The sequence below is a fragment of the Leopardus geoffroyi genome, chromosome B3, assembly GCF_018350155.1.
Source record: "Leopardus geoffroyi isolate Oge1 chromosome B3, O.geoffroyi_Oge1_pat1.0, whole genome shotgun sequence".
In the NCBI taxonomy this organism is placed as follows: Eukaryota; Metazoa; Chordata; class Mammalia; order Carnivora; family Felidae; genus Leopardus; species Leopardus geoffroyi.
The window spans coordinates 122,604,206-122,616,938 of NC_059337.1; the positions used below are offsets into that span (position 1 = coordinate 122,604,206).

Here is a 12,733-nt window from a genome sequence, read left to right on the forward strand (position 1 = left end):
TATTGTTATTGAGTTGACCATGAATTAACCTAGATTAGCTGATAGCTTTACATTTTTATGTTTTAGGAACACTGTTTGGGTTCTGACTTATTAAAATCTTCTTTCATCACTTTCAATAATATTTTGGAGTTTTCTTTATATAGATTGTACCTGTCGGCCAGGATATTGATTCCCAGGTATTTCATTTCTTTGTTATCATGAGTGCAATCTCTGTTTTTATATTGTTACTAAAGATAACAGTAATTTTCATTAGACAAACTGAAATTGTTCTGGAATGCAGCAATTTTTGAGTAGAATCGATTATTCGACTCTAGATGACTTAAAGTTAGGGTGAACTTGTATGTGGTCGGACGGGCTCCTGCATTTCCTTCCTGGGACCGAGCCGAGCAGTTCTTCGTTTTGAGGTACAGGAAAGCAGCTTTGCTGTCAGCTGCTTCCCTCCCTGAGCTCTGAGACTTCCTGTTTAAAAGCTCTGCAAGACCTGCTGACCCTATTTCTTTTCAGATTTAATTATTCTTTTTGAAAGCTGGCTCTAACCTGAAAGGGATTTGAAACGTAAGGCTCCAGTGGGGATGAAGCTTTAGACCCAAGATAACTATTCCTTTTTCTGTTGAATAGCCTGGCAGGGGAACAATTTGCCCCCTGCCCTGAGCGCTGTCATTTGTTTTGATCATTTTCATTCCTATCGAGTGTGCTGCCGGCTCAGAAGGCAGCCATCTGATATCTGAAGTGACTCCTTACATTACTTCCTTGTCTCTTCTCTAGTAGCAAGATATTCCACCTGAATATCCCCGATTGTGGATGAAGAAGCTTCAGTGTGTGTGCTTGGCTATGGATTTAATAACCCTAAAGGGGAAAATACTGGCACTATAAGAATAGTTATTTGCTGATGAGCTCCTCTGTGTCTGTTTAACTCATTTGCCCCTTAAAACCTTATGAATAGTTAAAACTTTTTTTTTTTTTTTATGAGAGAGAGAGAGAGAAAGGGAAAGAGAGCATGCAAGCTGGGGAGAGTGACAGATGAAGAGAGAGAATCTTAAGCAGGCTCCATGCTCAGCATGGTGCGTGACATGGGGCTTGATCCCACGACCCTGGGAATTTGACTTGAGCTGAAATCATGATTCAGACATTTAACCAACTGAGTCACCCAGGCAGCCCAGTAGTTAATTCTTATTATCTCCATTTTACAGACCAAGTAATGGAGGCTTAGAGATGTTATGTAAATTGCCTGATGACAAATAGAAAGTGACCAATCTGGACCTTAGTTCCAGAGAATATGATCTTAACTATTATTCCATACTGGGCCTGGAGTGGAAGAGTCTACTTTTCTTTATTTTTTTAATGTTTATTTATTTATTTTTGAGAGAGTGAGAGAGAGTGAGTGGGAAGGGGCAGAGAGAGAGAGAGAGAGAGGAGAGAGAGAATCCCAAACAGGCTCCATGCTGTCAGCACAGAGCCCGAGGTGGGGCTCGATCCCATGAACCATGAAATCATGACCTGAGCCAAAATCAGGAGTTGGGTGCTTAACCAACAGAGCCACCCAGGTACCCCTGATTCTACTTTTCTAAGAAATCTGGAGTCAGACTTGAGTTTGAGTCCTGACCCCTTTGCTTCCTAGCTCTGTATCCTTCAGCAAGTCTACTTACCTCATAAGGCTGTGAAGATGATGTGAGATAATGAATGGAAAGTTCTTACATGCTTGGGTCACAGTGAGTGCTAAATGGTTATCTGCTGTTATTCTTCAAAAATTTATCAAAAATTTGTCAGAAATTTTTTTCTTAAAAAAAATTTTTTTTTAATGTTTATTTTTGACAGAGAGAGAGAGACAGACAGAGCATGAGTGGGGGAGTGGCAGAGAGAGAGGGAGACACAGAATCCGAAGCAGGCTCCAGGCTCTGAGCTGCCAGCACAGAGCCTGACGCAGGGCTCGAGCTCAGGGACTGTGAGATCATGACCTGAGCCGAAGTTGGAAGCTCAACTGACTGAGCCACCCAGATGCCCCTGAAAAAATTTTTTTCTGTACCAGCAAAAAAAACAAAAAAAAATTTTTTTTTCTGTACTAGACCCTGTGCTAATTTGGGGGACTCAGTGAAATACTGATAGCCCAAGTCCTAACAACCAGCGGATTGGTCCATCTGGGGCTTGTGGACTAAACCTGGTCTTCAGAAGTATTCTGTTTGTCCCCCACACATACACTTTAAACTTTTTGAATTAGTTGCAGATAATTCAAAATGGGGAGATTTCAATAAAATCTGGAATTACCACTGCTTTTGGAAAACAGCAGAGCTGGGCCTGCATTCTTCCATGGTGGCAGTCCTCTAGAATACATTTGGTCACGTGGCAATGTGGGCCACAGACCCCGCCACCCCCGTTGCATCCAAAGCTGAGGGAGTCACTGGCTGTTCATTGTTGCGGCTGTACTGCTTTTCTTATGATAGAAGTAAAACCTTTCATTTACCTAGGCTGCTCTCAAAAGAGATCAAAAGATGGGTCAAAGTAGCTGCATGATTTCAGAAAAATGAATGATCTTTTTGTTTAAAAGCCAGGATTATTCTCATGTCTGACCGGCTTCACTTATTTTGATAATTTGCTTGGCCTCTGTAGGCATATGCATTTGCAGCCCTTGGTGTAAAAAGGTAACCTCACAATGTGATGAGTGCCATGCTGGAGGTAAGCCCAAAATGCTTTGGAAGTACCAACAAGAGTCCCTTCACCAGGTCTGGGAGTTCGGAGGATGCTTCCTGTAATATCTATCACCTGACCAGGGTCATATACTATTAGTGGGTGAGGCCTAGAAGGACAGTGGCAGAGGTTTAGGCAGTGGGTGGGGTTGAGAGGCTGTTTAAGCAGATGGAACAGCTTGAGAAAGGTCTCAGAGGTAGCAGCAGCAGACTTTGGATCTTCTTTGCCTATTGACCTGCCTTTGACCTTCTACCCTGACCCCTTCTCAGAAGGGGTCGTGTCCCTAGCTGTCACATCACTAACACACAAAAGATGACTGAACCTGGTCAATGACCAAGTCCTCCTGGTTCCATATACCAGCTGCACTCACATCTTCACATTTCCCTGACTTACCAGAAGGACACACGTGTACCCTGGGGGACCACCTCTCAAAATTCCATCAACACAAGTTCCTAACAGAAGGAGTTTTCACATCCATCACTCAATTACACACCAACAATAATATAAAGCTATTCCTTTAGATGACAGTTTGAGAATATTTTAGTGTTTAAATAACAGAAATCAGAATCTGTGTAGCTGGTGGAATTTACACCCCTCCATAAAATAAACTATCTACATGCTTGTTCCTGACAAAGGCAAATCAAAATTTTCCCAGGGCAATAAAGAGAAGCTTCCAGAGGTGAGAGTGTTTCTCTTTGAGCAGTCCAGAGGAGAGAGAAAGAATCTAGGATCTCTCAACTTGACAATGGAAGACTGTCTGAATGGTCAAGGCCAGGCTCAGCCCATAGGAAAAGTAATGATAGTGGGTAGACCCTGTGAACTTTTTTTTTTTTTTTTTGAGGGCGTGCATCCAGCAAGGGAACTAGCAGGTCTAGCTGTGACTGGTGGGAAGGTCAACTGAAAGTGAAGGACCGGAGCCTATCCTTGCTCACAGACATGAGTCCACTCCTACCAGGCGTCTGAGAGATGTGGCAGAGGTTTTGTGAAGGCTTGAGGATGGAAGAGACTTCCCTTGTGGAGATCAAGGTCAAGTTCAACCTACAGTCAAGAACTCTGCTCCAAACCATAATAAGATACCATTCCACACTCACTAGGTTGGCCATAATAAAAGAGATAGACAATAACAAGTATTAATGGGGATATAGAGAAATTGGAACCCTCATACATTGCTGGTGGGAATAAAGGGTGTAGCTACTTTGGAAAACAGTTTGGCAGTTCCTCAAAATGTTAAACATAGAGTTATTATATGACCTAGAAACCCCACTCTTAGGTATATACCCCCCCAAAATGAAAACACGTTTACACAGAAACCTGTACAAAATACTCATAGCCCAGCATTGTTCATAATAGGCAAAAGGTGGAAACAACCCAAATGTCCATCAACTAATGAATGGATAAACAAAATGAATCTCCATGGGATAGAATATCATTCAGTAGTAAGAAATGAAGTAGCAGCACATGATATGACATGTTTGAACCCTGAAAACATCATACCAAGTGAAAGAAGCTAGTCACAAAAGACCAGATATTATGATTCCATCCATATGAAATATTCAGAACAGACATGACCATGACAGAGCACGGGTTAGTGGTTGCCTGGGGCTAGGGCCAGGGTTGGGGGATAGGAAGGGGGGACCAGGAAAGACCAGTGACTGCTAATGGGTGCAGGTTTCATTCATTATACTGTGATATCGGAAAGGTTCCTAAAATTAGATACTGGTGATGGTTGTACAACTCTGTGAATATAATAAAAACCACTGAATTGTACACTTTGAAAGAGTGAATTTTATGGTATGTGAATTATATCTCAATAAAGATGTTATTAAGAAAAAGATCTCTGCTCCAAGTTTCCTGAGACCCCCTGTGAGATAACTGGAAGCCACAATGGACTTTCTCTTTTTTTTTTTTTTAAATTCTTGAGCCTCTATTTATTAACTCTGTATCTGCTGGTTTTTCTTAAGGTTCTGCCTTAGAGTATGCTCCATGAAGACAGACTCCTGGCTTTTACCACCAGTTGTGTGATATTGAGCAAGTTAGTGAACCTCTTGACTTCAGTTTCCTCATTTGAAAATGGAGATAGGGGTGTCTTGGTGGCTCAATCCATTAGGTGTCCAACTCTTGATTTCGGCTCAGGTCATGATCTCACAGCTTGTGAGATCGAGCCCCAAGTCGGGCTCTGTGCTGACAGTGTAGAGCCTGCTTGGGATTCTCTGTCTCCCTCTTTCCCTGCCCTTCCCCGGTGCGTGCTCTCTCTTCTCTCTCTCTCACTTTCTCTCTCTCAAATAAATAAACTTAAAAAAAAAAAGCCAATGGAGATAATAATTGTACCTTCTTCATGGGTTAAGTGTGAAATATATGATAAATATATGAGTAAATACACGGAGCCTATTTAGAAGAGTACCTGGCACATAGTTAAGTTCTGCATGTATTTTTATTATTTATTTATTTATTTATTTATTTATTTATTTATTTATTTATTTTTAAATAGCACCTGAGCAGAGTCATCTGTTTCGGGCGCTTTTTTTTTTTTTTTTCAACGTTTATTTATTTTTGGGACAGAGAGAGACAGAGCATGAACGGGGGAGGGGCAGAGAGAGAGGGAGACACAGAATCGGAAGCAGGCTCCAGGCTCTGAGCCATCAGCCCAGAGCCCGACGTGGGGCTCAAACTCACGGACCGCGAGATCATGACCTGGCTGAAGTCGGACGCTTAACCGACTGCGCCACCCAGGCGCCCCGTCTGCATGTATTTTTAATGATTAGTATCAGCATTTAGCACCTAGTAAGTGCCCTTTGAGTATTAGTTATTGTTATTATTAGAGAGGGTATTGGCTAACTTGTCTAAGACTTTCTATTCTACTACTGATGAGCACTTGGGCGCTTACAATTTGGAGTTAGTAAAGAACAATGCTGCTGTGAAAATTGGTGTGTCAGTTTCTCTAGGGTACATATACCCAGGAATGGATTGCTGAGTCATGGGGTATACAGATCTTCCTGCTTGTGGATAATGTCAAACCAGTGTCAAAGTGGTTGATTCGGTTTATGTTCTCACCTCCACCACTTGATATGCTCACCTTGTAAAATTTTATATCTGGTATCTAGTGATAGCATCAATTTTAATTTGCATTTCCCTAATTAGTAATGAGGAGAGTGCCTTTGGTTTCCTCTTTTTTAAAAAATTTTTAATACTTATTTATTTTTTAGAGAGAGAGAGAGAGAGAGAGAGAGACAGAGGGCCAGCAGGGGAGGGGCAGAGAGAGAGGGAGACACAGAATCTGAAGCAGGCTCCAGGCTCTGAGCTGTCAGCACAGAGCCTGATGGGGGGCTCAAACCCACAAACTATGAGATCATGACCTGAGCTGAAGTCGGACTCTGAACCGATTGAGCCACCCAGGTGCCCCAGATTTCCTCTATTGTGAAGTTCCTATTCTAATGTCTTGTCCCTTTCTTACAGGTTATGTGTCTTTTTCTTGTTGATTTGTGGGAATTCTTCATGTGGTTTGGAAACTAGTCCTTTGTCTACCACATGTATTTCTATTGCTCTGCTTGTCTTTTTGCTCCAACATGGTATCTTTTGATGAACAGAAAATTGTGATTATTAAGCAAATTTACGAATCTTTTCTATTCTGGTTACTGCTCTTTGTGTCTTGTCTAAGAAATTCTTCTCTGTGCCAAGGTCTTGAACATGGTTCCTGTATTATCTTATGAAAGCTTTCTAGGTTTTCCTTTTACATGTAGGTCAATTCCACCTGGAACTGATTACCATGCATGAGGTGAGATAGGAATGTAATTTCAATTTTTTCTACATGGATGCTCAATTTTATCAGCGCTGTGTATTAAAAAGTCTGCTCCTTCCTTACCGATCTGCAGGCCACCTCTGTCATGTAGCAAATGTCCATAAGTGTAGAACTGTTTGGGGTTTCTTTTATTCTCTTCCTGTTACAACTGGTCCTCTCACATTGGTCTCCTTATTCAGTAGCCTCAGATTTCAGTATTTCCTCTTGGATCTTTACCTTGAGAATCAGCCTGTCAAGTTCCACCTCCCCCCCCCCCCAAAAAAAAAAAATTGAAAGTCAAAAAATAAATAAAGCCATGTCCCCAATCAGTGTACATCTCAAGATCTGACTGGAGGGTAGTGGGCAGGAAGTCTTTCTGGAAGTGAATGAAGAAGCATGGAGATTTAGTTGCATCTCTTTTATTGGAGAGCTGCCTTATCGCAGGGACATTGGCATGGGGTTGAAAACAACAGACAGAGAAGGGCAGAGCTGCCAAAGTCACTAAAAACAGAGTCAGACCATGCCTTCTAAATCCTTCTTACCTTTGGGTGCTGCAGCTTTATCATTTTGACTTGAGGTTTCTTTGAGATCCAACCAGAAGCATCCTAACTTATCTTAAATACAGCTGGAATGCAGAGGTAAGTAAAAAAGCCTTTTCATGAAAAGGAAAGTAGCTGTCACAAAAGCTAAGAATTTTTTTCTATAGGAAGGTAGTATGTAATAATAATAATGATAATGATGGTAGTTATAACTAACATTTACCAAGCCTGGCACCATGCTAAGAAACGTCCAGGTAATATATCATTACATTTCTGACCTTACTCAATGGCCATGATGTCCCAGTGTTATTCTTTTCCCAGATCCAGAGAGGTCAAGTAACACTCACAATGTCACAGAGCTAATAGGATTCAAGGATAGGTCTGTCTGGCTTCAACACACTTATCAATTGCTCTTTGGACTCAGAATTCCTTATGAAACAGGGAAAATTAAAACCTCCCAGAAGGGTAAGGTTTGGTAAAAGGGGAATTCTACCTTACTCCTGGCAGGAATATAAATGGTTATAACCTTAGGGAACAGTTTGATAGTATGTATTAAATACCTGAAAATATTTATCTTCTTTTAACTACTAGCTCTACTTTTAAAAAAAAGAGTGGGGCCTCCAAATAAACATTTTCAAGGATGTTCAGAGCAGCAAAATTTTTTAGTAGCAAAAATAGAGTTTTGACTAAATGTTAGGAACTAAAATACTATTGCAACTATTAAGAATAGCGTTTTAGAATTTTTAAAAACATTTATTTATTTTTGGGAGAATGAAAGCAGGGAAGGGACAGAGAGAGGAGGACAGAGGGTCTGAAGCAGGGTCTGCACTGCCAGGCTGACAGCAGTGAGCCTGATGTGGGACTTGAACTCATAAACCACGAGATTATGACCTTTGCTGAAGTTGGACGCTTGGCTGACTGAGCCATCTAGGTGCCCCTAGAATTTTTAATGACAAGGAAAAATATACTATCTTAAGTGAAAGAAGCAAATTATAAAACAATATTCACAGCAGGATTTCTGTTATATTTAAAAAGCAAGAAGGGTATACAGCAAAATGTTAGTAGTGATTATCTCTGTGGGGTGGGATCATGGATAATTTAAATTTTCTTCTTTTACTTTTCTGAAAATTTCAAGTTTCAACCATGAATATGCTGAACATTTTATTAAAAATCTCAAACATAGGGGCACCTGGGCGGCTCAGTCAGTTAAGCCTCTGACTTCGGCTCAGGTCATGATCTTGCGCTCTGTGAGTTCGAGCCCCACGTCAGGCTCTGTGCTGGCAGCTCAGAGCCTGGAGCCTGCTTTGGATTCTATGTCTCCTTCTCTCTCTGCACCTCCACCTCTCATGCTCTCTCTCAAAAATAAATAAACATTAAAACATTTAAAAAAATCTCAAACATATTCAAAAGTAGAGAGAACAGAAAAATGAACCTGATGAATTTACCACCAGCTTTAATATTTTTCACCATGGGGGCAATCTTGCTTATGGTACCCCTGCCACTCCGTTCCCCAGATTATTTTGAAGCAAATCTCAAATATTGTATTTTATTTGCAAATATGGCAGCACTCTTCTCTAAAAGATATGGACTCCTTTTCAAAAACCACAAAGTACCAGTATTATACCTATATTAAAAAAATAATGAATTCTTCAGTATCATTAAATATCTACCCAATTTTGGTCTTTCTCTGATTGTCTTAATCGTTTTTGTTTTGTATGTTTCTTGTATGTTCTTGGTTTTGCTGTTATAATATATATATATTTTCTTATTTGAATCAAGATCCAAGTAGGGTTTATCCATTGTGACTGGTTGATGTGTCTCACATCTCTTTTATAGTTTCTTATTTTTTTCATGCAATATTCTGTTGAAGAAATTAGATAATCTGCCTCCTAGAGTTTCCTATAGCTTTGATTTTGCATCTTTGTGATATTGTTCTTCCTCTGTTTCCTGTAAATTCTTCATTAGCTCTAGAGGCTTGATCAGATTCAAGGTTTTGTTTGGCTTTGTTTTTGTTGTGGGGCTAGGGGAGGGACAAAGCAACTTCATACAGGATGGTGTTTACTTCTATCAGGAAAATCCAAAGCCTGGTAGTCTTTTTTGTGATGTTAGCAGACATTCATGATCATTGCTACACCCATAAATCATTAGGAATTGCAGAATTGTGATGTTCTAATTGTCATTCCTTTTTTACTTATTAGCCGGCATACTTTTATAAAAGAGAATTTCACAAAGGAAAAAGAGAATGAATGCCAGATTCTTTCTCTTTAATGACCCATTTTAAAAATAATTAGGTAGTTTTCTTGCATTCTTCAGCGATGACTTAAATTTTTTTTTTCTTTTTGGAGTACCATCATAAACTCACAGAGGTAAAGATATTTGATGTGTTTCAATCCATTGATATTTTTAGCAGATTATCAAATTGTCCCATCCTTTTGCAAGTGGAAGCTCTTCATGTTCACTTCTGAGTTTTTCTGATCTAACCCTAGTAGTCGTCGATAGCTTCCAGGCTTTCTGGTATGACAAGATATTTCAGGATCATCTTATCTCATACATTTCCATCCCCAGGTGTGGAATGAAGCTCTAAAGAACCTAGATTTCTTTTAGTGGGGCAATTGGTATACTAGGAAGTGGTAAATAAATGCTTTTTAATAAAAAGAGTACCAGAGACTGGATGGTGAATAATGGTACAAAATGAATAGAACTGTAAGAGTATCACCACCCAGGACCCCTTTAGAGAGGGAGACATCAACAGAAATGTCCTCACCATATCATGGACATGACTCCATGTTTTCACCAAGAAAACTTACACTCTGTTCAGCAAACTTATTTTACAAGGAAGTGTAAAACTCTTAAAAGGTTACATGTGTGGGTAAGTCCTAGTTACCTGCAAAATTAACATAAATAGAATGTTTCATTCACTTCAATAGTGGTTCTCAGGCTCATGCTGAGAATACAATCATTTAGGGAGCTTGTCAAAATACAGTTTTCTGGGCTCCACTGCAGACAGTCTGAATCCAGGGAGTAGTGCTTGGAATTTGTATATTACTAAGACTTCCAAGTGATCTTGATGCAGGTGGTCCTAAAAACCACCCTTTAGTGAACTCTGCCAGATAGATAGATAAAGCAAGGGGAGGAGGAGAGATGCTTTTTAAGAATGTACCCGGGAGTGTACTTATGAGAATTAAATCACATTAAAAAAATTTAGTGAGTCTCATTTTCTGATTTTAAAAGGATTTTATTCTCTGTGAAAATTTGAAAAATAGTAAAGCAAACAGAATAAAATAACCACCTGCAATCCTATTCCCCAGACACAATGTGCATTAAGTAGATATATCGCCTTCCAGCCTTCCTAGGGGCATTTCATTGCTCTTTTTCCCCAGCAGACACCATCACTGACTTGCCTGGGGGCACTCAGCTAGTAAGTGGGAGAGCCCACACTGGAACCCAGCTGCTGAACCTGAACTTCATTATGTTCCATTCTAACTGAAACAGAGGAGCTCCCTGTCCGCCACCCGCCCCCCCCCCCAGTATTACTTTACACATGTCTATATAGCATTTTTAAAATTGATTGTAAAATTAAAAAACAAAAATCTGTGTCTACCATCAGACTACGGGATTCTCAGCATGGCAGGAAAATCATATTATTTACATCAGTATCTTCAAAACAAGGTGCTTAATAATGGCTCAGCACCTGGGACATAGTAGATACCCGACAACTGTTTCTTCCAGGTGGGAAGGGGAAGACAATTAGGTCTTCATGGCCTCTTATGGAACCGAACTTCAGGTGTCCTAGATTTTCCCAGACTGGCCTGGTTTTCTCCCAAAGAAGCAGTTTGTAGCATCCCAGTATTAAGAAACAGAGGACCTTCGTGAAACCATGATGTGGGAACATGTGAGGGTGTAACCTTTCGGACATTTCCTGTTGAGGCAGCTTCCTTCCGCCCTGTTAATTTTCTGGAGGATGGGGCAGCTGTGAACTGTTAGCAGCCAACACTCACAGGAGCTGAGTAATGGGGATACTGGCCCGGTAAAGGGGACCTGGGCAGAACACTAAGCATGTGTATTACACCACCGAAAAGTACCTAGTGTATACCAGGGGCACCTGGTGTGTACCATAGTGTATACCATAGTTGAGAAAGTCCCAGTGTAGAGAATGGCATAGTGAATGCGGTGTTATAGGTGGTGTTTTGTGGAATGTCTATGAGGGGGAGGAGTCTGGAGAAAGGGGGACCAGATGGAAGTCTGTGGAAAAGTCTAGACGTGGGATGTGTGGGGAGCCTGACAATGCTTGTGGCGACAGGAATGGTGAGGAAGGAGAAAGAGGGAAGGATAGATGGAAGGAAGGGTCAATAGCCTCAGTGAGGTGGGACTGAGGAGAAGGAAGGGAAAAGGAACCTGGGAGCCAGGGAGAATAGCAGGGTCTGGGCAGCCATCGAGGTTCAGGGCGAAGAAGCTAGCGTGGTCCTTCTGTCAAGACTGAGAGAACAAGTCTCTAACACTAATGTTTGTGGGAATATCTTCTCCTTTGCTTTTGTCCAGAATATCCATTGTTAAAGATAGGGATTTGCTCCTCCACAGATTTCAGTCAAAGGGGCCTCCTGATAGACAGCCACTAAAGCCCATGTGCCCTCCTCTTCCCACAGAAATGCTAACCCACCCACCTGCCCCGTCAGCAGGGTAGGGCCAGGGTGTCAGCAGCTCTTGTGGGAAGCTATAAGACCCTTGCCTCTCTCAGGAGGGTCGAATTAGCCCTTGACATGAGTCACATTTCCAATTGCCTTTCTTTTTTGGTAAGAGGGTCCTCACTGTCTCCTCTGCCTCCCTTTCTTGGCAACAGAAGGGTGGTGTGAGATTTAATTTCTCAAGAAAATTAAAAAAAAAAAAAAAGACACAAAGATCCCTAGTCTCCATTTCATGTGAGCTAAGATCTTCGTTGGGTGTAGAGGGTCAGTGCAGACAAAGGCACCCTGATCACTTGTCATAGTTTCTCTCTCTAATTATAGAAAGTATTTAGTTATTGTTCCATAATTGCTCATTGCAGTTGGGTTTGAGCAGTGTGGTTTTTTTTTTTTTTCTTTTGTTTTTGTTTTGACAAAAGCCTGCTTTTCTGATGAGTTGTTCTTTTTTTCTGCTTTGGTCCACTGCCATCCCAGTCCCTGGCTATTCCACTACGTAACTGAAGGAGGTGGCATGGTATTTCTGGAGAAGCCACTTTACCTCATCAAATTGTTTTCATGGCTTCCCCACTCCTCCCAGTTGCGTAATAGAGAAAGGGAATTAAATTTATTGAACATCTACTTAGTCTTTGGCGGGCAATGTACTAAGCCCTTGCATAGGCTGTTTTATCCAGTCCTTATAGCAAGCCTGAGAACAGATACTATTATCCCCAATTTACAGAAGAGGAATCTAAGGCATTTTTTAATAGACTTTGGCTGGTAAAATAGTGTTGTTGATGCTTCCAGCGCTGTGGGAGAATTGGGAATCCTGCTCCCTTACTCTGAAAGTGCCTATCTCTAGGTCCCCTGCTAGTGGTAGGGCTTGGTGGGGAGGCCTGCAGGACTTTGATAGGAGGTGGGATTCCTGTGTTGTGGAGTTCCCGTGTTGAGGTCTGGGATTCTGTGACATGGAGAAATTTCTGATGTCATGGTAGCAGCAACAAGGAGGGAAGCCGCCTCACCACCAAGGGGGCAGTAGCAGAAAGGGTCCTGCGGGAAACAGGGGGCATGTTCAAGGGTTT

At 41.2% G+C, this 12,733-nt stretch overlaps 1 protein-coding gene across 1 annotated transcript in view; it reads left to right on the plus strand.

Moving 5' to 3' along the window:
- ADCK1 (aarF domain containing kinase 1) overlaps positions 1-12,733 on the plus strand; it is a 151,415-nt gene that overhangs the window by 11,438 nt on the left and 127,244 nt on the right. The window lies entirely within an intron of this gene.